Source organism: Puma concolor, chromosome A2, assembly GCF_028749965.1.
Source record: "Puma concolor isolate L17-30 chromosome A2, mPumCon1.1.hap2, whole genome shotgun sequence".
In the NCBI taxonomy this organism is placed as follows: domain Eukaryota; kingdom Metazoa; phylum Chordata; class Mammalia; order Carnivora; family Felidae; genus Puma; species Puma concolor.
The window spans coordinates 2,360,096-2,386,820 of NC_141668.1; the positions used below are offsets into that span (position 1 = coordinate 2,360,096).

A 26,725-nucleotide genomic window follows, 5' to 3' on the forward strand; every position below is an offset into this window, starting at 1 on the left:
CGGGGTGTCGTGGGGGCTGGGGACTCTGCACGTCTGCCCGCGTCCCCTCTGGTGAAGATAGACAGAACCCCAGGAGCGGCTCAGCCCCCTCGTGAGAGCGTTGTGCTCCTACCTGTGACGGAGCAAAGTCCGTGTGCCCAAACCAGGGGGCGAGCAGCGTCTCCTCTGAGGCCGACGTGACAAAACGCTGACTCCCGTGCCCAGTAGAGGGAGGCCCAGAGGATCAGCGCCCTCGGTGTTGCCAGCTGGCGACTTCAGGCACGCGGCCTGCCCGCCAGGATCCTCCGTGCACCAGTCTCCTGCTACCCCTCCTTCCCTTGTCCTGAATGCCCGGCTGTGGTCTACACCCGAGGGAGCCACACCGCCCGGTGCCTTTGCCCCCTGGCCTCTGGCGGTGTGGCCAGCGGCTGGCACAGGTCAGGTGGAGAGCAGGGGTGAGGGTGTGAGGAAGGTGGAGGCCTGTGCGCGCCCTCCTGTCTGCTTCCGCGGCTCCCCGGGCTCCCCTTCCTCACGGCCAACCCCGACTCCGGTCTCTGGGCCATCCTGCTGTGGCTCATCTGCATGAGCCTGGTGTTCAGGTTCCTGGTCTTGCACCAACTTCACAAGCAGCTTTCTGTATTAAGGTGTTTTTGTTTTCATGTTTATTTATTTTTGAGAGAGAGAGAGAGAGAGAGAGAGAGAGAGAAAGCATGAGCAAGGGAGGGTAAGAGAGAGAGACGGAGACACAGAATCCAAAGCAGGCTCCAGGCTCCAAGCTGTCAGCACAGAACCCGACGCGGGGCTCGAACTCACGAACTGCGAGATCGTGACCAGGCCGAAGTCGGACACTTAGCTGACTGAGCCACGCAGGTGCCCCTTACTTTCCGTGTTAAGTTCGTGTGTGTCGAAACACCTAGAATGCTTCTTGTGTGCAGAGGGGAGACCAAAACGGTCCTACTCCTAGGTTTTTACAGAGACCCGCCAACTGAGGGATGTGAACACTTCTGCTGAGTAAAAACTAGTGTGAGGTACGGACCACGAGAGACACCATGGGTATTGCCCTCAGCCCTCATTAGTTGAGATAGTCCTGTGGCCGGGTTAGGTGTTCTGATGCTTCCGCCTTGAGGCTGGGCAGCATCCGTGGTGGGTGGGTGGGGGGGGTGGAATGTAGAAAGAAGGGTCCACACGCCTGGTTTCCCTCTTGAGAATTCAGAACACTTGCCCAGCTGCCCAGAGGGACCTCAGCCTTTCTTCCACCCCTCCCTTCCCCTCCCACCCCTGCCTCCCCTTCCCGGAGGAGCTCCGAGTGGCCGGTGTGTAGGACGCGCTGAGGGCCAGCAGAGGAAGAGCGTGTCTTCACCCGCCAGGGCCCCGAGCTCACTGTTCGGCTCACGCACCTCCGGGCAGGGCCTTGCCCGTGAAATGCAGACATCCATTAACTGGCCTCCATGTGCGCCTGGGTATACATGCATCCTCCTTCTCCCTCTTCTCTCTCTCCCTCTCTCTCTCTCTCTCTCTCTGCTTCTCTCCTCCTTCCTCCCCTCCTCTCCCGTGACCCCCGCCTTCCAAACCAACACCAGTCGCGACAAGGAACAAAATGACTGCCGTCTCCCCAGCCCTTTCTCCACGTGGGGATAAGGGCATGTCTGAAATCCCCCCGTCTGCTAACAAAGGGAAAGGTAGTAACAGCTCTTCTCTTTCAAGAAACCTGGCCACCGCCGTCCTCCTCGTGTGTTGGAATTAGGCATCCCAAACAAAACCAGCAAATCCAGCGCCGTCCATGAAATACGCACTCCCTAATTGCTAATGTTTCCTTTTTGATAACTAAAAAGACTGCGCATTAAATAGAAGCAGATTTAATTTCTAGTTTAAATACAGCTGCTGTGATTCTTACGCTCCACACAGCTGTTCCGAGGCTGGCACGGGGCCACGGCGCAGAGGCTCCATCACGTCTGTCCTCATTGTCTTTCTGACACACGCACACAGAGCATCTTGGAGTGTTTGGGAAACATTGTATTCACTCGCAGGTCTGCTCTGCACAGCAGAGGGACGAGCCTCGCCGGCCGCACCTCCAAGCTCTTTGCACCTGCCAGGCCGTTTCTTCCTCCCCCCTCTGGCAACGTCCTTTCTGTGGAGGAAAATAATCTGTTTTACCATCTTTCTTCCCATTCTGGGCAGGGACGGACCCAAAAGAGCACAGGATTTCTTAGACTTGCAAAAAAAAAAAAAAAAAAATTTTTTTTTTTTTTTTTTTTTTTTTTTAAATAAAGGGACTGATCACATGTTTTTATTTTGAAACCCACGAGAGCAACGTTTCGGGTTGGAGTCTTAAAGGGACGTTGTCAATCTGGGTCTGCGTCTTGGGGGTGGAGAGGAAGAGAAATTGCTGCCAAATGCTGTGTCGTTCGCAATTCATTTCAGAAGGAAAATAATCTTAGAAGATATAGGAGGAAATTAGAAAGATTAAAGTCTTCAAGGACGTTCTGACCACTGGCTTCAGTTTCGGAGCTGCCCTCCGGGGGGGGGGACTGGAGCGGCTCGCGCTCGGTGCAGGGCAACGATTACGGTCAGGTTCACGCGGCGGGAGCCCAGCCCCACCGCGTCCTGACGCCCCAACACTCTTCTTTCGGGGATTTACCCTCGGCAGTGCCCGCAGCTGCCCCGGGCTCACACGGCTGTGCACCACCACACCGGGGGGCACTCCCAGGCCCCAGGTGCAGCCCCCCGCCCTCCCGCCATGTTCCACACACGTGTGCCACTGGGGCGGGTCTCTGACCCGTCTCCTTGACCATGGATCGGCCCTCCCGAGGCTTGCAGGGTAGCGGACTGGGGACCGGCGGCCTGACCGGAAGCCAAGAGAACTGTCTGCGTCCAGTGAACATCCAGACCTGGCTTTGCTTCCTCTGAGGAAGGTCATCAGCCCCATCAAGTCCCCGCAGGCTAGTGCCCCAGCGTCCGGGATGGCCATCACCAGGGGCCACAGATGGGGTACGTTAAATAGCAGTTTATCTTCTCCCAGTTCTGGAGGCTGAGAGTCTGAGATCACAGTGTGGGCAGAGCTGCGTCCTCCCGGGGCCTCTCTCCCCGCCCCGTGGACACTGTCTTCTCCCCGTGTCCTCACAGGGTTGTCCCTCTGTGTCTGCATCCTGACGTCCTCTTCTTGTAAGGACACTGGTCACACTGGATCAGGGCCACCCTCCTGACTGCCTTAATCACCTCTTTTAAAGCCCGTCCCAAACACAGTCACTTCTTGAGGTCCTGGGGTTAGGACTTCACTTAACCTAATGAATCTAGGGGACACAGCTCAGCCCCTAACAAAGGCTGGGCCCACAGGGAGCTGAGTGGAATCGTAAGCCACCAGCCAGAGTGTGGGTCCAGTCTACCCAAGAGCAATAAACATGTCTGTCACTTGTCCCAGGTCATCAGGACATAGCTTTGCTGACTCTCAGTGTGACCTGCTTTCCCACTGACTGGATTTAACAAACGGCAAGAGGAGAGAGGAGGGAATGACTGAGGAGAGCCCTGCGTGTGTGTGTGTACCTTTGACCCAGAGCAGTCATTCACCAACTAATTGAGCCCTTGGGGAAATGACCGTCTCTCCATAAAAAGGAAGGGGTGGGCTGAGTGGCCTTGGAAGTCTTCAATATCCCCATGGTGACCAAGTCAACTACAAGTCAACTGTAGCAAACTACAGCCCGAGGGCCCTGGCCTCCCACTTGTCTTTGTAAATAAAGTTTTATTGGAATACAGCCACACTTATTCACGTACAGACTATCTCCCTGGCGTCATGCAGACTTGAGTAACCAAACGGAGACCACATGGACCACAGAGCCTAAAACATGCACTACTGGCCCCTCACAGAAGCGTCTGGACCTCGAGCCCTGGGATCGGTCCATGACTGGTGTTTGTTGGGAGGGTGGCCGACAGCAAAACCAACTTACAAGTGTCAGCGGAATGTGCGTTCATTTGCTCTAACGTGCGGTATTTGTTTCCAGTCTGTGTGGGTGAAAGTCGAAACTTCGGGGCCACGGCCTACCGGGTGTGTGCGCAGAGATTCACAGCCATGCGTGACCTCCCCCGTCCCGGGCCACCAGACCAGCCGTGGAGCCCCTGGAGCCTGTGTGCCTGTTCGGGAGGGACGTGAGCCCCCGCCCAGCCTCTGCCCAGCCTCTGCAGAGCTCGTCTCCCATGGAATCGCAGCTGAATTCGGTGACCGCAGGGGGCGAAACCGAGCCTTTATTTTACTTCCTGTGTCATCAACAAGCTGAAACTTTTTAATAAAACCATCTGTTTTTCTTAAATACTAAATAAGAAAATGTCAACAAAAATTGCTGAATAGAGTTGCTCTTTCATTCCTGTCCTGGTCCCATGGCTGCATGTTGGGGAAGAGAAGCCCCAGGGGGCCGGGGCGGGGAGGGGGAGGGTCCCAGCTGTCCCTCCGCTCCCACGGGGCCCTCGGGGATGGGGGTGCGGCCAGAGCTGGTGCAGCAGCTCCTTGGGGCGGAAGGACGTGTGCAGAGGTGACTGAGCGTGTCACTTCTCCTGTCTACACAGAGCCCATCTTCGTCCAGGAGCAAACGTGGCTTACGGGGTGCCTACAGCGTCCTTGGCAAATGCCTTAAGGCAACGCTTCGGCTGTCGTAAGCCACCGAATGCCAGTGGCCCGGGCTCTGCTGCGACATTTTCAGCCCGCCCCCCTCCCCACCTCACCCCGCCCCCCAGGGCCCGCAGCACTTTCTCCCAGTCTCCCGCCCTGTGCAGACCACGCTGGCCAGGCGTCTCGGTTCTGCCGCCTCCGTCCCAGGCCCTGGTGCTTGTGGTCAGGAGCGGGTGTCACTCAGCTGTGTGTCCCCAGAGTGGCCGCTCAGTGCCCTGGCCAGCCCGGGCCTGCGGGTGCGCGCCCCCACCCTGGAGGTCAGGAAGACCCGGGCAGTGGGTGCCTTGCTCCCACTGCGTCCCCCGAGCCCCAGAGAACGTGCGGCGCATAAGCGGTGGTGAATGCTAGCACTGATTGAGCGCCTACTGTGTGCACTGCAGCCCCTCGCCTCAACCCCACAGACCCCTTCCAGAGGGGCCTTCCGGGATTCGAGCCAGGCAGGGCCCAGCGCACTGCACACGTCCTGACGCGTGAACCTCGACGTGCAGGGGGGCAGCCACGGCCTGCCTTTGCCATGGCAGAGCGACCATCCTGCAGGAGACGAGACCCCGTGGGAGGAACTTGCTAGAAGTTCAGCAGGATGTTGTGGCAGAGAGGACGGGGTGAGCCCCCAACATTCGAGGGCTCAGAACACTCACGGAAAGGAAGGGGACGCCTGCACCCCAGATCTGCACCCGGCCACTCCCGCCTCTGCGCCCGGCCTCAGGGGCACAAGCGCCTTGAGGGACGTGAGGCCGCACCAGCCGGGCAGGGCCCCGAGGGGCAGAGGCTGCCGGTGCGCTGCGTGGTCGCTCAGGGAGGGGGTCTGACGTTCTCCTCGCGAGGAGAGTTTCTTTCCATCCGTCTGATTGTGTCTACGGGAAGTGGGCGTCAGTGACCCTGCAGAGGCGACGATCGCACAATGCGTGGGTCACACCATCGCACCGGACGCCCCGAACTCTCACGGAGATGTGTGTCAGTCACAGCTCAACAGAGGTGGGGAAGACAGACCGCCGCGTCGGCACATCCCGGGCAGCACAGGGCGGTGGCCCAGGGGACCGTCGCGGGGCCGTGGGGCCAGACGGCTGACAGGGCAGGAAGCGTGCGGGCATCTGGCACCCGTTCTGTGTCCTCGGTGCACATGCGCGGACCTGAAGTGGGACCAGCTGGGAGCATCTGGGGCCCGTTTCTCACAGAGGGGACACGGTGCCCAGCCTCCTGCCTCCACCCTGCTCTCCCTGTCCCCAAGTCCCCTCCCTTCAAGGAGCAGCACTTCTAAGAGCGTCTCCCAGACGTTGAGATTTCCCTGTGGCTTCGGGGGTTATTGTTTCCCTTCAAGGTGAGGAAGGAACTTACCCCCCCAGGGGAAGTCGACGCCTCCAGGGCCGTGTGGCCGGGCACCGATGGGCTTCGTGCTCGGCCCCGGCGGCGCTCCGGATTTCTGCCAGCACCTGCTCCCGGCTCCAGAGAACCCGGGTCCTGCTGCCCCACCCAGCTCCTTGCTGGGTGTTTGTGGCGCTGGGGTAGACGTTCCTGAGCTCCGTCAGGATTTTCAGCAGAAGAGCATCCTCGTGTGAGAGGACCTTCTGAGATCGGCAATCAGGGGCCGGTCTGGCCCATAGTGTTGCCGCCACAACACTCGGTGGCTTTGGATGCTGCGTCTCGACACGACTCAGTGTGGACGGCAGTCCCAGCCTGGGCTGCGGGGGGACCCGCCACTCAGTCCCCTCCGTCACACCAAGCACCCAAGTGCTTGCATCCGGCAACGGGGGCGGCGGGGGGAGGAAGGCTGAGCTGAAGCAGGGGGCGCCCCACCCCGGGGTGGATGGCCCACGCGGGTGCATCCGTCTGTCGTTGGCGGAGGCCCCGGACTCATGCACGAGATGCACGTTCGGTCTTCGTTCTGCAGAATCACTCAATGGTTTTCCATCCGTCCGACACATATTTACCGAGTCCCGCTTGTGAGCAGACACTCTTCTCGTTCTGTGGACACCAGCCCCACGGGAAGGCGGGATTGGCACACTCACAGCGGACACACAGCACACACGCTCACACCCTGGCTGGCGGAGCAGAGGGGAGTCACTTCATTATTGTCAGCCGTTGGCATCTGGCCCTGAGTCACTTTTCTCAGGTAAACGTCAACACGGTGAAGGCCCTCAGAGGAGAAAGGCGGACGGGGGTCCAAGCAGGTTTAGGCACTCGGGTGCCTGTGGTGAACAGGTGTAGACGGAGGGAGGCTCGGGGAGTGGGGGGAGCGGACGCCGAATAACAGGTGGCGCTGCAGTCTGGCCCGAACCCTCCAGCCCGTCCTGTCCTGCGGCTGAGGGTGGGCGAGAGACGAACTCGGGTTCGCCACGCAAAGTGATCTCCGGCCCCCTTCCTGCCCTGGTGTGGGCGGGAACCTCTGCCCGGCCCCCCAGAAACTCTGATGAAGGGCCGCGCGCTGGGTCCCCTTCCTGCAGGGTCAGAACAAATCTCCTAGGAGTCTCAGTTCTTTCGGGAGTTGCTTTCTTTTTCCTGACACGCCTGGCGTCTTAGTTATGCGGAAGTGTGGGCTTGTCCCCTCCGAGGGCGTGGGCCCATTTGTCCTGCCGTCTGTCGGCGAGGGAGGACACTCCTTCTTGAGGCTTTGCTCCCACAGCAGACCCGCAGGGGCCCAGACACAGCCGTTGGTCACCTGCCCCACCCCTCAGGTGTTTTCCTGAGGGGCGCAGCCTACCTGCGCCTGGGGGACCCACAGCGCCACTTCCTGGCTGACATCAGCTCTATCTAAAATATCAGTTGCATTTCATGAATTTGGTTCTCTTGCCCCTGAATCGATCGTAAGGACTGAGTTATGCCTCAGTTACGCGTGTTGTAAGGCTCTGAGCCCGTGCCTGGTGTCGCGTAAGGACACTCCCCCGGGACAGGCCTTTGGCGTGAGGGGACAGGCGTCCCAGGGGCCGCGCGTGGAGAAAGAGACAGAAACCGGTCGGCGGCTGTGGTGCCCGTCTTCGATGTCTTTCCGCTGCCCTTTTTTGACTCCCTTCCCTTTTTCCTCGAAACGCGACGATCTATTTCAATGCTCAGGATCCTGGGAAATCACCTCCTTGGGAGGCACAAGGCGACAGCCCATGGGAGCTTCCCCGGACCCCCGCCAAGGCCCCCCAGCCCCACCAGGAAGGGGCGTCCTTGCCCACGGGAGCTGCTTGCGGTTCCCGGGGGGGCTAAGGACAGTGCAGGGTTGGGGGAACGTACTTTGTTTTGGTGGACGGGACGCCCACGACTACGTCTGTTTGCTGAGTTCTCAGATGTCCTCGTCCTCCTGCATCCCTTCTGGGACTGGGTCAGCCTCTGCCGTTTCCACTTGGCGGGTGGCTCTGCGGCTCGGGCCCCAGTCAGGCATGTTTCCCGGCTCCAACCACTCGCCCCCACGGACTTCACAGAGCACAAGCCCCCCCACCCCCCAACCCACGGCTCAAAGGGCCAGGGTGCCCCCCCCCCGTTGCCTCTTCTTCCCCAGCCCTCTGGCCCCGTGCGCCGTGGCGGGATGGGGGTCTTCTGTGGCCTGTGGAGCGGCCTTCACCGACACCCCCTCCAGCAGGCCGGGGGACAGAAGCTGTATGCAGCCCGGGCTCTGGGCCTGCTTCCTATTCTGAGTCTTTAGACCTTTGGGGCTCGCTTCCTCCTGCCCTGAACCCACCTTCCCGAGTTCCAGCAAGCGGTGCTGGCCCCTCCCTGCTGTGTGCTCGCCCCCACTTCTGTTTTGAGAGAGAGAGAGAGAGCAAGCACGAGTGGGGGAAGGGCAGAGAAAGGGACAGAATCCCCAGCGGGCTCCCCACTGTCACTGGTGTGGGGCTCGGACCCACAAACTGTGAGATCATGACCTGAGCCGAGATCAAGAGTCCGATGTTTAACCGACCGAGCCCCCCAGGCGCCCCCGGTGTGTTCATCCTTTAGACCGTGGGGGAGGGGAAGGGGGGAAAAGGGCACAGGGAGGGAGGGAGGCAAACCACGAGAGACTCTTAGCTACAGAGAACAGACTGAGGGTTGGTGGGGGGGGGGAGGGAGGGGAAAGTGGTTGTGGGCATTGAGGGGGGCACTGGGCTGGGATGAACGCTGGGTGTTGTATGGAAGCCAATTTGACAATAATTCATATTAAAACGAAGCAAAACAACAAAAGAACCCCAGACCACCAATGTTAGGGCCGAAGAACACAGTGGGTGTCCGAGCCCTCGCCGTGCCCGGGGCCTCTCTCGCACCGAGTGTTCCTCCAGCTTGGAGGTCTCAGCCGCCTGTCTCTCTGCCCGGCGAGGGCATCGGCAGGACAGGCCCTCGCAGGCGGGCATCCTCCGTGCGCGGCTGTTGCCACGGCTTATGGGAAATCTGTCTTGATGTCTTACTCAGCCCCACTGTCGTGTCGGATGACCGAAGAGACGCCACAGTCCCCCTTTTGCCTTTGACGTGTTCCATTTGCGGGGACCACTCGGCTCTGTGCTGATGGGGTGTTTTGTGCTTCAGTCTGTGTAGGGCCTTCCCGGGGCCTCTCGCCAGTACTCAGACAGCGGGGCAGGGGAGAAGGGCGATGGGGGCACAGCGGCCACCCTGGGGGTCGTTCAGCCGCTCCAGAGGAGGGGCGGCAGGTGGAAGAGGCCCCCGGGCCCCAGAAGGGAGGGAGCACGGGGCTCACCGGACACAGGGACGTGAGCGTGTGCAGCTCTGGCCCGCTGGGGGGTGAGCACTTGGCGTGAGCTGTGCCATCCACCCACCAGCGGGGACTCCTGCCCCTTCTGAAAGGCGGGGGAAGGGGCCGTGGAGAGATGGAACTTTCTGGGAGGGTCTTCCTTCCGGTCCTCAGGTCGATACTTCCTGAACACTGCTGGCCTTGTACTTCGGTCCTTTTCCAGAAGGTACGGCGGCTACACCCCACGTACGGGGTAAGACCCCTCCTCGTTAGCGCGTCGCCCAAAGCCTGACCCCGTTTTCCTGCACCAGCCACGTCCTCTGCAGCTGGCCCTGCCTCCGATGCTCCCGCCACCCGTCCTCTGGGCTCCCGGTCACACCGCCTCCCTGCCCGGAGCCTTCGGGGCCGCAGTGACCCGGCCGCCCTCCTCCCGGGCGGTTAATCGAGCACGGGCTGGGGGACGTGCTCCCGGGGTAGCAGCCACCGCCCGCCAGCGGCTGAGTTTGGGCCAGCTCACCTTCGACCACAGCTCCGGGTCGTTCAGGGGTAATTGGTCCACAGCATTTGCTTGGCCAGCAGGCTGCTGCTCCCGTCTGATTTTCCAACCAGCTTTCCTGCCGTCGGGGTGCTGGGCAGAGCTGCTTCTCAGGGAGGCCGTGCTGGAGTCGGGCACCCCCGTCCACCTGCGTGGGGAGGCTCCCGTCCGTACCTGCCAGGCCCGTCCTGAGCAGGGTCTCTACGTTCGTTAGCTCTCCCTGCCTTTTGCTGGCCACTTCCTCGGGGTGGGGGGCACTAGAATCTCCCCCGAGCCCTGTGACCCCCGAAAACAGCCAGGTGGAGAAGCCCCCTCCTTAGGGCCCGGGAGACAGCCCCTGCAGGAAACCGCCCCCGTGTGACCTGAAGAAGACCCGTGTACCCCTGCTCACCCAGGACAAGGGCGGACCCGGGCCCTCTGAGCTCCTACTCTTGGCCTCATCAGTGAATAGCTGAACCGTGTGTCCCGCTGATCGATCAGGATCCGTGACGCTCTGATCCGGGGTGATGCTCTCTCTGCCCCCCAGACCCCCGACGTTGGCAAACCCTAACCCCAGCCTGAGACGCCACTCACCCTCCCTAAGGTCCCGGCTGGAAAACAGGCCCGAGGGCGCAACTTTCCCTGACCTGCTGTCCCATCCAGCCACCTGTCCACCCCGCCCGCTCGCAGTCCGTGGAGGGAGGACCCTTCAGCCTGGCCGAGAGCCAGCATACCCGAGGTCAGGGCGGTCTGCAGGGCGAGGGTGCCCCTCCCTAGTGCGTCTGGATGTCTTCATGTGCTGGGCGGGACGATGGGGACGGGCAGGGAGGGTGTTCCTCTCTCTATTCCCTGGGCATCTGCTCCTTGCACAGAGCAGGACGTGCAGGGAACAGCTCCCTGCTGGGCTCAGCCTGGGGGAACAGCAGGAAGTGAAGCACCTTCACCGGACCCGCTGCCCCGGAGGTGAGCCCCCACAGGAACTGAGAACTCCCGGCCACCATGAGCCCGGGGCCAGCCTGAACATCAGCGATGCAGGAAGGTGCGTCCCTTCCCGTCCCCGGACACCTCCCCCATAGACACCGTGGGGGAAGCAGCCACTGCCCGGCCAGCCTGCAGGGAGGGGCGGGAGGCGGTGAGGCTGCACAGTGACCATGGGGAGAGGCCGTGGGGCGCACCCCTCCCGTGTCCACACGCGTGTCTGCCGGGCACAGGGTCTCTGCCCTCCAGGTCGACACGGGCCGTCGTATCCCAAACACCTCGTCTCAGTTGCTTCTGTCCCTCTTCGCGCCCACACTCTGCACACGCCACGCCCGACCGGGGCTGCTCGCGGTGGTGTGTCAAGGCAGGTCGTGGTCTCCCCTCCTAAGGCCAAGGCAGAGGCGGAGCCCTCTATTTATAATTTGGGGGATTTTTGAGATCATAAGTCTTTCATTATAAAACGCCTGGAGGCTTCAGACGCGGCAAACACGGCAATATCCGGGGTCGCTTGAGAGGGACCTGTGTATTTTTAAAAACATTATCAAAGAGATCGAGTCTAAGTGATGTTCACCGAAGGGGTGTGTTGACAATATTTATGGCTAAGAGGTGCACGTTCACTTCCCAATAGGAACGCACCAAAGCGTTTCACGGCCCTGGCTTACTTCGTGTTTCCAATATCAGAGGCCTCCTTGATGTGATACTATTTTTTTAACACGCGTTTATAGATGTGTTTTAATGCCTCTGGTATAACCAACAATTTGCAAATCAACCAGACATCTTCTCTATGGGGCAATTCAGGATTTTTGCCTTTGAAACCCCCTCGAGAGACTTGAAAATCCAGTCTGTTGTGTCTTTCTTCACAACTTCAGATAAACGTCCACGGGACTGAATCACGGGGTGGGGGGAGAGTAATTTGCATCTTCTTCTGTGAGATGAGTTTCTACGTTGCGCTCACCAATGACACGGCTTTGGCCCTTCACCGATGGAAAAATATTCCAAAGTTGCAAACACAGTGGTTATAATCGTGGCTGCTCAGGACCGACGTGTCCTAAGCTGTGGTGAGTGGCATCCTCTCTGCCATGTGGGTCCCCGAGGAGAGGAGGCTGCCTGTCACGCACCGAGCCCCCCCCCCCCCCCCCCGCTCTGTCACCACGTTCACCTCTGGGTTCACACTTGTGCAGGAGAGCAGTCTGGTGCTTTAGAGGCTCAGGTGACTCTTGCAGGTGGTGTGGGGACCGGCCAGTGAGGCAGGAAATACTCCGGGTTGCTCGGAGTCCAAATGCAGGACTCTGAAGCAGACGAGGCGAACACCAGGATTTGATGCGTGCTCGAGTTTTAACAGCATCCCTGAAAATCGGTGCCAGAAAGCATAATCTCTGAAGGGGCACAAATTGCTGCGGGTCACGCAGATGTATGACAAAGTACTTCATGAGGAATCCATCACGTTAAAAAAAAAAAGTTGAGGGGCGCCTGGGTGGCTCAGTGGGTTGAGCGTCCAACTTCGGCTCAGGTCGTGATCTTGCAGTTCGTGGGTTCGAGCCCCGCGTCGGGCTCTGTGCTGACAGCTCGGAGCCTGGAGCCTGGTTCAGATTCTGTGTCTCCCTCTCTCTCTGACCCTCCCCTGCTCATTGTCTGTGTCTCTCTGTCTCTGAAAAATAAATAAAAGTAAAAAAAATTAAAAAAAAAACAAACAAGGGGGTGCCTGGGTGGCTCCGTCGGTTAAGCGTCCGACTTTGGGCTCAGGTCATGATCTCACAGTTTGTGAGTTCGAGCCCCGCGTTGGGCTCTGTGCTGACAGCTCGGAGCCTGGAATCTGCTTCGGGTTCTGCGTCTCCCTCTCTTCCTGCCCCTTCCCCACTTGTCTTCACTCTCTCCCTCAAAAATAAACATTAAAACATTAAAAAAAAATTAATTGCACCTGTTTCTTTTTACTTCTAGAAAGGGGGCCACTAGGAATACATATGGCAATAGCGGCTTGTGTTTACATCCCCTCCCTCATTTCCACTGGACGACGTTGACGTAGCGTACAGAGAAGTCCAACAGATACGCACAGATGGCGGTCTGTCAGTGGTCCCACCAGGACTAGAGTCGAGTGGTGTTCTAGGGTTCCGCAGAGGAACAGAACACGGGGGACCAGGTGGGCACAGCCGACCTCCCAGGGAAGAGATTTGTTTGCAGCTGTAAGAGTGACAATAATTTCAGAAAAACGGCCTGGAAGTGGAGAGGTTTCCAGGCCGGGATCCGCACGAGAGTCCCAAGCCCAGCAGGGAACGGTGCAGAGGTGCTGACGACCAAGTGTCCCTCCTCGCTGTTGGGGTCTCCCTGGGGACCCGCCAGGCACTGCGCTCATGTAGTCCCTGCCATTCTACGGGTAAGGAGACCGAGGCTCACCAGAGGCAGTACCTTGCTGCACAAAGTCTCATTCCGAGAGAACGCGGGACGTGACCAGCCATGTGACTCTGAAGCCGAGGCGCTTACCGCTAAACTCTGGGACACTCATCACTGATGACTCCGCACTCCCCGGAGCAAGACACGTGTAACTCCCCGCCCCGCAAGGACCGCCAAGTGCGGGTTTCTGTGTTACAGCCACAGGTGCGGCCACGCAGGCAAGACGCCTGCCCAGCAGAGGAGCTGGAGGGACCCGCCAGAGGGACCTGCCTCGCTGGGTTCTGGCCGCCATGATGTCCAGGGACCATTTCTGTCCCCACGGTCAGTCCCTCCTCCTGGCGGGGACCGGTGTGCCGGGCAGAGTCCTAGCACTCACGTCCAGCCTGGAAGCCATCAGGGCCTCGGGCAGGTGTGTGAGGAAGGATTACAAGGCGGGAGTGTGTCCTCTTACGGTGCCCACCCTGGGCAGGGGCCGTGCGCAGTGGGGTCCTAGCGAGGCAGCACGTTTGAGGACCTGCCTGTCCTTTGCAGCTGACAACAGCGTAAGGCCGTGTAGGAAATGGAGGGGAGGAGTCGTCCCCTCTGGCCCTTCGGCCCTGGGGGCCCAGGGACACGCAGACCTCGCTCTTCCCCCCAGACGCCTGTGCACCTGCCAGCCACAGCCAGAAAAAGAGCTCGTCAGGAAAGGGATGTTGCAGGGCACAGCCGAGCTGTGCCCCCACTTTCCCGAAAGGCGTTTTGAAAGTGACAAGTGGAGGCAGCGATTCGCAGCGAGCAGGGATCTCCGCGGCGTCAGGCGCGTCCGGGGCCAGACCTCACGGCGTACGACCCACGATCTGGGGTCTTCCCCAGCACCCACAGGAGCTGGAAAGGGCAGGGATGGACACAGAGGAGCTGAGCCCCTCCCCAGACACCTCTGCGGGACAGGGGAGACGGGCCTCGGGACGCCGGCCAGTCCAGGCTCGTGTCCGAAACTGAGGACGCCGTGGACGAATGTGTCAGTGACCCCCTGAAGGACACGCACTGATGATGGGGGTGGAGGAAACGGAACTCAGGTCTCTGACTTCCAGCCACGCTTCTCTCTCCCCAGGACTGTGCGCCCGTAAGACCCCCCACCCCCACCCTGGACAGGTTGCAGATGGAGTCTGACCCCACAGGCGGCCTGACGAGGGAAAGTGCAAAGTCACTCAGACCTTTTCAGTTTCATCTTCTTCCCCTCCGACCACCGCCTGTGTGGCCACTGAGCCGCTGAGTCCCGGAGGAGCCTCTGTGAGTGTTCTCGCCTCCCCCGCTCCCCGTGTGCCGTCTGGGAAGCGGGTTCTCCCCGTGCTCTGTTTTGTTCGTTCCTTGTCACTGCAAGGCCCCCATCAGGATGGCAAAGGCCACCCGGCTTTGGGGACACGCTGTGCTGGTTTCATCCGCCAGGGCCGTGTCTTTGATTAACTAACCCAGTGAGTTCGCGCTTCCCTGGGTGAAACCCGCAGGGGCGCGGACGGGACGGTCACCAGCGCAAGTGCCTTTCAGAAAAACTCCAAAGCGGAGTCTGCAGCGTGGGGAGGTGGGGGGGGGGGCAGGGGAGAGGGCGGGGCTCCCGCAGGTGAGGGACAGCGGGGCCCGGAGGTGGCGCTGCCCTCTGCGGGGACCTCTGGCCAGGCTTCACCCCCACCCCCACCCGCCCCGTGCCCCCAGCGCGGTCACCGCCCGGAGTCCCATCCGCTGCACCTGGCGGACGGGGGAAGTGGGTGCCGGTGGAGGCGGGTAACGTGGAAGGCCACAGCTGGGAAGCAGCAGAACTGGACTGAGTCCGCCTGCCTCCCCCGCGGACGTCCTGGGGACTCGGGCGCAGAGGGAGCCGGAGGCCGCCTCGAGACCGTTCCGGCCGGAGCGAGCTCCCAGCGGCGCCTCCGCGCTCCCCGGCTGTGCCCGCGGGTTCCCGGCTCGCTCACCGCCACAGCCTCTGCCAAGTTGCTTCCTCTTGATGGGCTCCCTTCGCCCAGCTGTGGAAGGAGGGCGATAGTATCTACCCAGAGGGCATGTGGCAACTCACCGTGTGACTGCACACAACTGATGAAAGACGGCGCACACGTTCAAAGGCTCCAGAACTGTGTAATTACTCTTCTAAGCCAAACACTTTTCAGAAGCCCTGAATTAGCTTTCTCTCTGAAATGCTTATTTCTCCTCAGATGTGTGCTTTCGGTATAATAGGAGAGTGGAAGTTGGCATTCGCTCCAGTGGCAAATGCAAGATCCTCAAGGGATTCTAGAAGTTGGCTCCAGTCTCGGGGAGAACCGAGAGCACAAGCCACGGCCGACGTGTATGGTGCTTTCTGGTTCTGGGACACCCGAGGGTTACAGATGAGCGGTGATCTGAACTCACGATGGACCCGGGACAGATCACGTCTTGCTTTCGGCCCTTACCCTCGTCAGCCGAGGAACAGGGAGGGGCTGTGGCCCAGGGGTCCCCGTCCTGAGGCCTCGGCGGCCCTCGGCCTGGGGTCTGGGGCTCCACGGTAGCCCGTGGCACTGCCCAGGTCTCCCTGCTCTTCGTCCGTGAATAGGTCACGGTCAGGCAAAGAACTGCAAAGTGATAAATCTTTCCTTTAGAATCAAAACACCCACCGGGGCTAATTTCACTCAGCCCCTCCATGTTCCCGGTGGAAACAGAGCTGCTGGGAAAGTTCCCGGTGGAGGCAGCCCGCACGGCCGCCCGGTCAGCGCCGGCCTTCTGGTCCGCACCCTGCTCCGCCACGGTCGCTGGCATAATGAGGCCAGCGACGCAGGACAAAACCAGAGTATGTCTTTGCCTTGTCGTGAGCCAGCGTCATAAGGAGGGTAGGCAGAGGGGCCGGGACACAGACTTATCCGAGGCAGAGAACCCCCAACACCTACATGCCCCGCTCTTCCTTAATGTTCTAGCTCCCGGTTTTACGAGCAAACTCTCCTCCTCTCCTCCTCTGCCCTGTCTGGGGCAGGGGTGGGGAGCCAGGGGAATGAGGGAGGTGACTTCCCCTGCAGCGGCACAGCCAGAGTCCCAACAGAGGACGCAGCACTGAAGAGTCGCAAGCTCACGGTCCGACGGTGGTGTTGTCAGATCCTGCGTCACGTTTGTCCGCGTCGTCTTGGCGTCCCTGGGGAGACGTGTCCAGTTTCCTTCGGCTGCACCGGGTCCTCGGACAGTCCACAGGGGGGGCTGAGGCACTGGCCAACCAGCCCGCCAACCAGCCACTCATCCGGCTTTGCCGGCCCTTCCCGTGTTAGTCTGCGCCCCGGGCGACCGGCGGAGACCCACCGACTGTGTGAGCCTGGGGTTATGCCCCGGGGGGCAGGGGTGAGCGCAGTTCAGGGATGTTGGCGAGTTTGCTCTTGCTGCCTGGATTAGGGAAGGCTCCGGAAGGAACTGCCGTCTGAAGCGGGCCTTGAAGGAAGAATTGGGGTTTTCCAGGTGGACGGGTAAGGCTGGGTCTCTCACCCCAGTACCCACCATCGACTGTGCGCTCAGTACCGCGGGGAGCGCGGGTGTGTCCAAGGCAGGCGTCCCTCCGGAGGCAGGCGGAGTCACCCACGGAGAGCCGATGATGTGCACCCCGTGGACGACCCAGGCAGCAAGCGTCCCGGGGCAGAGACCATACAGTTCAGGCCCACGTCGCAAGGAGGCCAGGGAGATGACAGAAGCTCGACGCAAATGATGGATAAGACCCACCTGGAGAGACCATGCTAAGACCCCTGCAGACCTGGGGACGTCACGGGCCACCAGCAGAGGCCTGGGATGGCCCGGTGCAGTTTGCCGGGATGACGTCGGGATTGGCTGCGTTTGTGGAAGAAAGAAAGAAATCGGAGACGAGCTGGAGTCCCGGAGACGGCGGCCTTCCGAGCCGGTGGGTAACGTGGCCCTGCTTTTCTGCAGACTGCGGCCCCTGGGGGGCCATTGGTGCAAACGTGGCTGCGTGGAGGCAGCCGGGCGTGCAGAGGATTTTAACTCCGGTCCACACCCGGGGCCAGATTATATGACGGAAGCCCGAGGTAGGAGCTGGGACATCTAACTTTTCATGACAGGTACTGACTGTTGACCGTTTTCTACGCGTCAGACCTCACGCTGAGCCCGACAGGTGCAGACGGTGGCAACAACACGTATAAGGGACTGAGGACGTTCAGGCACGGCTAGGAGCATTTTCACGCATTAGCTCATTTATGAAGTGGGTACTATGATCACCTCTGCCTTATAGGTGGCAGGGCCGAGGCACAGAAGGGTGAAAGGCTCTCCCACTGCCACTCATCCTCGAGTGGCCGGGCCACACTGACACCCAGGCTGTGTGATACACGGCCTGCACACGGCCTGCGTGTCCCCGAGCTGGGGCACCGTGTGTCTCCCTGTGGGGTGCTACAATCGGATGCGTGATTTGCCTCTGTCACCGCCTGGCAAGGTGGCCGCCGTGATCCTAGTTTTACAGGTGAGCAGAACGAGTCCCAGAGAGGTGGCCTGTGGGGCAGGACAAGCTGACGGCTGCTGGCAAGGCTGCAGGATTCCGCCTCAGCGTGACCGACCCGCGGTCCAGGGTCCTCCCCCTCGGGCGCCCTCTCGGATGTGCTGTGGGAACCACTGGCGATTTCTGGAGTAAGATGTCCAGAGTGACACTGCGGAAGTCCTCTGCCTGCAGTGCGTCAGGTGGTCACGCGTCCTCTCCCTCCCCTGTGACATCTGCGCGACCCTGGGGTAAACAATACGGGAAATCAGCACACGGCCTCCGCCCCCCGGCCCCCAGCCCGGGGTCAAAGGTGCCCAGGGTCACGTGGCAAGAGCCTGCAACAACGCTCTGATTATTATTATTATTATTGGAGTAATAATAATGTCTATAAACAACAGCAATGGCTATAATGACAGATTCACAAATGTTGATGATGGTTTGCTTGCTGGATCTCCTTTCATCTCAGGATATCAAAGCACCTTGAAAATATTAATTAAGCCCTGGGAAATAAATATCATTATGCCAAGGTTAAGGACGGGGAAACTGAGGTACCGTGAGGTTAGGTGCTTTGTGGTGGACCACCCAGAGGCAAAAATCTAATGAAGAGGGTATTCCACCCGCCCCCCCCACCACCCCATACGCTATGTTTTCTTCAAAGTCTCTGGCTCAGAATATTCGTATCTAATTTCTTGAAGCATCTATTTTGCGTCGAGAACTGGACTAGGTTATGTGAGCTTCCTAAAATAAATTTTCAGACGTATGCCTCCCGCCTTCTAATTGAGGGAAGACGCATGCGTATACCCAGCGGAGGTGGTGCGTGAGCCATGGGATCCCTATTCAAAACTGTTGTCAAACAAGCCAGACAACGGGACTCCATGGGGAGGACTGAGAGATGGTCCCTTCAGACAGGTGGAATTTGGGTCAGGGAGGAAAGGGCTTTTCGGGTAAAGAGTACAATAAGCCCACGGGCAGGAGGCTCCAGACAGGCTTGACCCGGGAATGATGTGCACCGAACAGGGAGCTCAGGACGCTGTCTCTGAGCTGAGAAATCTGGAGGGGATACGGCAGGTGCTGGCCCTTGTGGCTTCCCAGCGTGCAGAGAGGAGCTCCTGGAGGGGAGCACGCGTGGGCCAGGGCAGGGGACGCAGTGGCCACCGAAGTGCCCCCCCCCCAGCATTGTCTGATGCAAACGAGGGAGTCTGCCTTCTGATTTCACCGTGCACCTGACACTCGAAAGGACGCCAGAGCGTAAAACAGACCTCCCTGAAAAAAAAGATCTTTTGTTGTAGACAGTGGCTTACTGCTCGTTGTTAACTACATAGCGTAGGTAAGCTTCAGATGAGCACGTTTGTATCATTTATTCTTCGTTAAGCATTTTGTTTACGTGGAAGGTAACTTGGAGAAGCCGCACCTAGACTCTGCTCACACCTTCACTTCATTTGCAGAGCAGGTTTGCAATGGCCCAGGGTCCTTTGAGCAAAGTCCACGTCTCCAAATCCTGCAATTAGAAGAACAAATTCGGAGTCAGCGATCATCAGGACGAAGACACGGAACCTGCGTTTCTGTATTTCTTTTTTTTTTTTTAATTTTTTTAATGTTTATATATTCTTGAGAGAGAGACAGAGCACAAGCAGGGGAGGGACAGAGAGAGAGAGGGAGACCCAGAATCCAAAGCAGGCTCCAGGCTCCGAGCAGTCAGCACAGAGCCCGACGCGGGGCTCCAACTCACGGACCGCGAGATCGCGACCTGAGCCGAAGTCGGACCCTCAACTGACTGAGCACCCCAGGCACCCCAAGTTTCTATATTTCTGTGTGACTTCTTGGAGTTTTTAAATTTCTATTTAAAATTCAAAGCAGTGAAACAGATTGCAAACTGCGGAGGGGTAAGATTTTTGTGGGGTAAGTACAACATTTTGTTCATACGTGACAAATGCACCACTGCATTTGAATAATATGCTCAAAGTTGAAATTCGTTCTTTGACAAATGTGCCTTGCTTTGACTCTAAAGAACAAATCAAGAAAATGATCATTATCGTTTGATGTGTTACGCGATTATTTCTGGAAACTGCTTGTTGTCCAGAGGAGGAAGGTGTTAGAAACGATACTCTCTGGGGGTCACGATGCGCAACATGTGTGGCTGGTGAGGTGGAAATAAGGCGTGGCGTTAATGAGGGGTGGGCGGGGTGAGGGGCACGAGGTCAAGGCCACAAGGAAGGAGGGGAGGCTAATCCATTCGCTTTCTGAATGAGACATACCCGGAGACAGCAAAGCAGAGAGAAAGGCTTTTCTCTGCACTTTCACGAGCAGCTCGGCAAGTACGTTCCGAGATGCGCTGTCCCGTGATTGTTCTTGCTTCGTTCGTGAGCCTCTGTCTGTCCACAACTAGAAGCTCCACCACGGAAGCTGCACCGTAAAGTTTGTGTCTCCGCCGTGCCCAGCACAGTGCCGGGTGTGGTGAGCTGGTGCCCGCCAGGTGTTCCCTGGAAGGTTCTTGGCAAACCGCGGCTGTCCCCATCAAGGCCGTTTCCTTCTCCCCAGGGACAGCCTTCTCAGCTTGAGGTGGGGACTCACTGAACTGGGTCCCTCAAGCCCTTCTTCAGGTGTCCGATGCCTCGCCAGGCGCATTGTACCAACACGCTGAGTGCGAAAGCAAAGTACGACGTGGCCCCAGTGAGGACAGGTTTGCGGTAGGGTCGCAAGGTGACTCCAGCAACGTGGAGGGTGGGGGTGGGGGGTCCAGAAGCGCTCCTCAGACAGTAAGTCAGGCTTCGGGGGGACAGCGAGTTCCCGGTTGCGTCTTGAGGGGAGGGTCGGGTTGGGACAGGTGCCTGGAGGGGGATGGGCGCAGTGTGGAGGAATGTCATGGCCTCTGGCCTCTTCGAAAGCTCCAGGGGTCAGAAGCTGGTCCTCGAGCACCCCAGGCCCCACCGTTCGTGTCAGTGACCTGGGGGAGTCCTCACCGAAGAGGCCCGGGGGGACTCTGAGGTTCCCGAAAGTGCCGGAAACGTGGAGGCGCGTCTTAGCTCACTGGTAACCCCTCTGTCTCCATGGCCAGCGGGTGCAGGTTGTGTGCTTGTTCCTGTGGCTGTTCAAGCCGGCTCTCGATGCCGGGCCGGGCGCTGGAAGGCCAGGGTGGGGGCAGGGTTGGGGCCTCCCTGTTCCTCCCCGTAACCCCACCACACCGGGGCTCCCGGGAGCGTGTGCGCTAAGTCCTGGGGCGTCGATCCCCCCCTTAGAGCCAGCTCCACGCAGAAACCCCGCAGTCTGGGGCAACACTGAGCCACATACTTGTTTAGCTGCTGCCAGAGCCTGTCACCCCCGGGCCGCGTTCCTCGGTCCCGGCCCTGTCCGCCCCCTCCAGGCCATTGCCCACGTCCAGGCCCAGAGCTATCCCGCTCAGCTTTCAATGCAGCCCAGCAAATGTGCCCGGGGATGTTAGCTAACAGCTCAACGTTAGGGGCTTTCTGCACTTTGGAAGGAAATTCTTTGCCATCAAAGAGTGCCCCGGACCACAAGAAAAAGGTGGGGTGAGGGTGAGCCAATGGCTGGAGGGGGCTTTCCTCCCCCACTCCAGCCGTGCACACGCCCACCCAGGCACACAAGGCCCCCCTCCGCTCTGCTTGCCAAGGGCCGGCGGGACTGGGGATGCCGCCTGCGCTCCACACACCTGGGAGGGGCTGTGGGGCCCACGAGGCCGGCTGGATGTCCGACGAAGGGCGGCCTTCGTCCCGGAGACGGGGTCCTTCCCGGCTCACCGTCCTTCTGCGCACCCAGCTGGGCCCCTGGCTGGCTCACCAAAAGCTTCTATAGCGTTTGTTTTCCCGATGTGATAAGCGGTTGTTAGGGGTCAGCATCAGCAGCGTAAAGATACCGAGCATCTCAGGACGAGAGCTAGGGTGAGAAATAAATTCACTGTTTGTCAGCATCTGGAGCCAGCTGTCGTCTGCCCCCCCAGCCCCGCCCGAGCAGCCCCGAAGACCCACCGAGTTCTTGGCCCAAAGCTTCTAGTGTTTGGAGATGAGGGCTCGGGAGACAGTAGATTTCCCCGAGGTTGCGGGAACCACACGCGACAGGTGCCGGGGGGCCGGGGCCCGGGGAGCTGGCCTGTCGCAAGCCCGCTCTGGGGGGCAGTCGGGGCAGAAGCACCCTAGCTGGGGAGGGGGCAAGGGGAAGAGCATGCACGTTCTCCCAAAGAGGAACCGGAGTTTACCTTTGACGCTTTGCTTCTGCCCCATGTGGCAGGCACTACGAAGCTGGGCATCCGGAGCAGGGAGTCCCGTGTGGCCCCCGTGTGGCCCCCGTGCGGCCCCCTGGGCAAACCCGCTGGGTTTCCTGTCGGTGGTGGTACCTGCACCCGGGAGCAGAGGCAGGACCGACGTAATGCACAGGGAGGCTTTCGTGAGGAACTTCAGCTTCAGGAGCCGCTGGGTGTTTCACGAGGGAAGACGGGATTTTCATTAGCGGGGAAACACGGGTTTTGCAAAATCTACGGCGACAGTAGCTGTCGCACGTGGGTAAACATGTCCATGTTACTTGGTGTGACCACACCGCTGACCAGATGCGGCCACAGTTTCCCGTCCCACTGTGCACCCGGCACGAGGGGAGGGTGGCCCTCAGCGCTGGCCGTAGCTTGCAGACAAAGTCCCGGGTGGGCGGCTCGTCCGCGCCCCGTCGTGGTAGCTGCTGGCCCGTGGATGCCTCTGATGTTAAAACCGCATCCGTGTCCCTGCGACTGTGCCCGGAGACAGGAGGGCGGGCGGTTCGGGAGGTCTGGGGACAAACATCAGCAATTAAGAGGAGTTCTGCCCCCTGCCAGACCCAAGCGTCTGTTCTCGGTCGCCCGGCAAGCCGTGTCCGCAGCGCAGCCGTCCTTCCCGAGAGGCCCTGCCCCTCTGCCGGGCCACCCCCTCCCGCGGTGGGTGCCGTGGGGCGCCCCGTGCGCCGGCCTTGTCTCTGTGTCACGTCCTCTCGACTCTGCCCTCCCCTCCTTCTGAGTCTGCAGCAGCCGCCAAGTTGCCCGTGGGGCTCCCTTCTCACATTCTTCTCTCCCCGTTTGCTTCTGGCATTGGGCCCGAAGCCTGACACGCACGCGCGCTGGCCAGGCAGGTGGATGTGTCACTGCGGTCGGCAGGACCACATGTCACCGTCACTCACCCGTCAAAGGGGAGACGTGTCCTGGGGCTCAAGCACCTAGACACTTCCCCATTTCTCTCCGGTGCCACCGACGTGTGTTCAAAGCATCTGGTGAGTGAGGGCACCAGAAGCAGGTATGTCCTTATTCCTGGAGCTGAGCAGGCTGCCACCACCCCGTGGGGTGTGAAGGGGCACCCGTGAGCCACCCTTCCTCCCCTGGCCCCACCGCGTATCCGAGGGGCCTCAGCCAAGGCCACACAAGTCCTCTGGCAAATTGGAAACACTGCCTGGTGGGGGGGGACCTCCTTCGGCCATAATCAGCCCATGACGAACTGGAACCAACCTCCCAGAGCGGTTGGTGCTGGGAGGAATAGGGCAGGGAAGAGGAGAGACAAGTCCGGGGCAACGGCCGCGGCCCCGGAGGAGAGACCCCAGGTGCATAATGGCGGTGGCACAGGGGTCCCTGGTCCAGGGGCCAGCAAGTGGAGAGCGCCCCGGAGGAGAGGGCGGCCACAGATGAGCCGCCCAACCCCCAGGGCGTCCAGACCGGCCGGGAGCGCGGGACAAATTGCTTCACGGGGAACCCAAATGAGGTGCACTTTAGAGTTTGTGCTCTCAAGAAATCAGTTGATTTCTCCTCCGTTTAAATCAATCAGAGACACCCACAAACGGCAATCTACAAGCCCTGCGTCTCCCTCCCGTCTGGCTTTCCGCCCGGCCCGCACCCGTCTGCACCCTAATCTGAGGCCATTCACCGTCTGCGCCCGAGTGGCACATCTCTGATCCCGAGAGTCATGCTTACCTTGCACACGTTCCCTCCCACGTGCCTCTGCCAGGCCACAGGCAGTGCAGTCTGTGTGTCTTGTGTCCACACCTCCAGCTTCGGGACGGCCGTCCACACACGTGCAGGTCTCGGAGCAGAAGAGGGAGGAAGGTGGGAATGACCCGTCTTCTGCCTCCGTGGGATGCAGGTCACAGACCCTCCAAAGCTGAGGGCGTGTGGACAGCCTCAGTCGGTCCCGTGTAACCACACAAGCAACTGCACACCGGCACTGTCCTCACCTGCACTGTGTTCACACCCGCACAGCCCACACCCTCACTGGGCTCTCCCCTGTACTGTCCACATCTGCTCCGTCCACACCTGCGCTGTGCAAGGTGTCGCAGGGCCCACCCTCGAGGAGCGCAGTCTTTTGAGGATACGAAAATTACACGTCTCGATCCTGTCTTCGGGAATTTTTTACTATTGATATGCTAAGAATGGTTCCCCATTTTTAAACGGTTGGGAAAACCAAGGGAAAAATTACTTCATATACGTGAAAATCACGTGAAGGTCAATCTTCAGATTCACAGAGAGAAGTGTAATTGTAACACAGCCCTGGTTGGTCACTCAGGAATGGCGTCCAGCTGCCTGGCCTACTGTGGGAGAAGCAGTGGCACAGACCACATGCCCACGGAGCCCGAAGCGTTGATCACTGTGCCCTTTACGGAAAAGTTTTCAGACCCCTAGTCTGGACCCTCAAATTCATGAAGGCAGGGGCCCTGACTTTCTAGCCAACACGTGTCCATTGCTTCCCCAGGACTTGGCACAAGAGGGCATTTTTAATATGATGGCTGAATAGATGAATGAATGAATACTGAAGCCCTTTTACTGAAAAATCTTAAACTATTTTTTAATTTTTTATTTTAGGGAGAGAGAGAGAACAGGGGAGAGGAGCAGAGGGAGAGAAAGAACCTCAATCTGCAGACAGAACCTCAAGCAGGCGCCGCACCAACCTGGCACCCCAACCTGGTGCCTTGAGGCGCCACCTCAAGCAGGTCTCAGTGCAGAGACCGACGGCCCTGGGGTCATGACCAGACCCGAAATCAAGAGTCGGACGGTCAACCGACGGAGCCACCCAGGCGGGCGCCCCAATCAATCTTAAACGTTTAATAACTCTCTTCTCTAGGAGAGTATCTTACATGATGGAAGATTCCTATGGTCCAATTGCAGATTTTTCCCCCTGTCAATTTAATTTAAAAGTGTTTCCCGTTAGTGGTTTCATACCCAAAAGCTCTGGGACAGCCCCTCCTCCGGGAGGCATCTCTGAGTTGCATCTTTCATTGGTCTCTCTGGCCTCCGTCCCACTCGCTTGTGTGCTGTCTTCCATGCCTGGATTTCGGCAGAGAGCCAGCTCTGAAAGACACCCGCCCCCCCCCCCCCACAGGATTGACACTCTAGCATCTCCTGGTCAAGCCCTGGGTGGACTTGAGTGGGTGAAGTATATGAAACTTCCCTCTCGTGCCTTGTCCCCTCTTGTTGAATGGGCCATCTTTACACAACATCTGCAGACACTGTCACGATGCTGTGCTGGACATCAAAAATCTTGAAGTTTCGGGGCGCCTGGGTGACTCAGTCGGTTGAGCCTCCGACTTCAGCTCAGGTCACGATCTCACGGTTCGTGGGTTCGAGCCCCGCGTCGGGCTCTGTGCTGAGAGCTCGGAGCCTGGAGCCTGCTTCGGATTCTGTGTCTCCCTCTGTCTCTGCCCCTCCCCTGCCGGTGCTCTATTTCTCGCTCTCTCTCTGTCTCTCAGAAATAAATAAACGTAAAACAACAAAAAGAAAAAGAAAAAAAGAATTACTGAAAAAAATGTATGTAAAGTACAAGATCTCCAGCTTTTGTGGCTGTGCAGTGAGAGTTCTGCCCCAGGCTCCACAAGGCAGAAATTAGGGTCTTCCTTTTATGTCTTATCTTCGATAGCTCCCAGGGCAGGGTTGTGTGGTTCAAGAACTGTTGCCGAATGACCGTCAGTGATGATAGACCAGGGACAGCTATCGCCCTGAACTCTGTCGATTGGCCGCTCTGAAATGCACCGACAATGGAAAAGGGATGGTCAGATTTTGCAACTACACACAGAGGCTATGCAGTAAAATTTGAATTTCACATTAACAACGAATTATTTTTTAGTATTAAGTATGTCCCATAAAATACTTGTCATTGATCCGAAATTCAGATTTAAGTGGACATCCTCTGCTTCTCTGGAAACCCAAGAGGGAAGGGATTTCAGAATCTCATTTCTGGGAGAACAGAGGTCAAGAGTGGATGTGGCTGGTCTGCACTTCTTCCCATCAGACGGTCCCGGGATGGCGCTGTCTGACGTGCAGTCTCGATTCCCCAAGAGCATTCCTAGCAGAACTTGGAAAGAATAGATGCTTGTCCTTCAAAGCAGTTGAAGGCAAACGGAACTCAACTTCAGGTGTCATTTTCTTCCTCAAACGTGAGACCTCTTATCGATATAACATTTCTCATCACAGGTCTGATCTGATCCGAAATTGCACCTTATCCAAAATGCACAAATACATCTTCTAAGTCTTTGTGAAAGTAAGCATCGGGTTGTTTTTTCTGCGGTGACACTTTAAGGAATACTTTCGAAGCCCTTGTTCTGTTTCCCCCTCGTTGACAGATGATGCTTTTCTTGTTCACATAGGGGTTCTTAAGGCTTCTTGATAAACCAGCAAGATATTTGTTAGTGCTATTTATGGTCTGCCTTATTACTCCTCACACTACTTTGTACACGGCTAACACGCTCGAAGATGGCACCTCCAGTCCAAGGAAAATGAGCCTAAGGGGCCCTTTCTTTGTAATAAGTAATCCATTAAGTACCGCGGAAGCTGTTCCTGCTATAAAACGTATGTCAACATAATCTCAAATACTTTCTATAAAGTACTAGTAGTAAGACATTAAAAATGACAAAAATGTCTTTAATCTATTAAAAAATGTAATCACCTGAGATCGTTTGCTGTACAATAAAATAAATATTGCCCAGACTTGTCTCTCCAGCTGGCAGGGACTCTGTGGGGCAGGAAGACCATTGCTTTTGAGCAGCTCATCGATAAAAGTTCGTCAATTCTCTCCTCCCCATGAAGGGGAAGGCTCTTCTCGTGATTCATCACACCCGAAGGATGTGCAGGGATGTCCCCTTCTTCTTTGGGGG

At 58.5% G+C, this 26,725-nt stretch overlaps 1 long non-coding RNA gene across 1 annotated transcript; it reads left to right on the top strand.

Moving 5' to 3' along the window:
* Positions 1-17,475: 17,475 nt before the first annotated feature.
* On the top strand, positions 17,476-19,646 carry LOC147582916 (uncharacterized). The gene is made up of 2 exons (XR_015243613.1): positions 17,476-17,605; positions 19,066-19,646. It is a non-coding gene; the product is annotated as an uncharacterized LOC147582916 (long non-coding RNA).
* Positions 19,647-26,725: the final 7,079 nt, after the last annotated feature.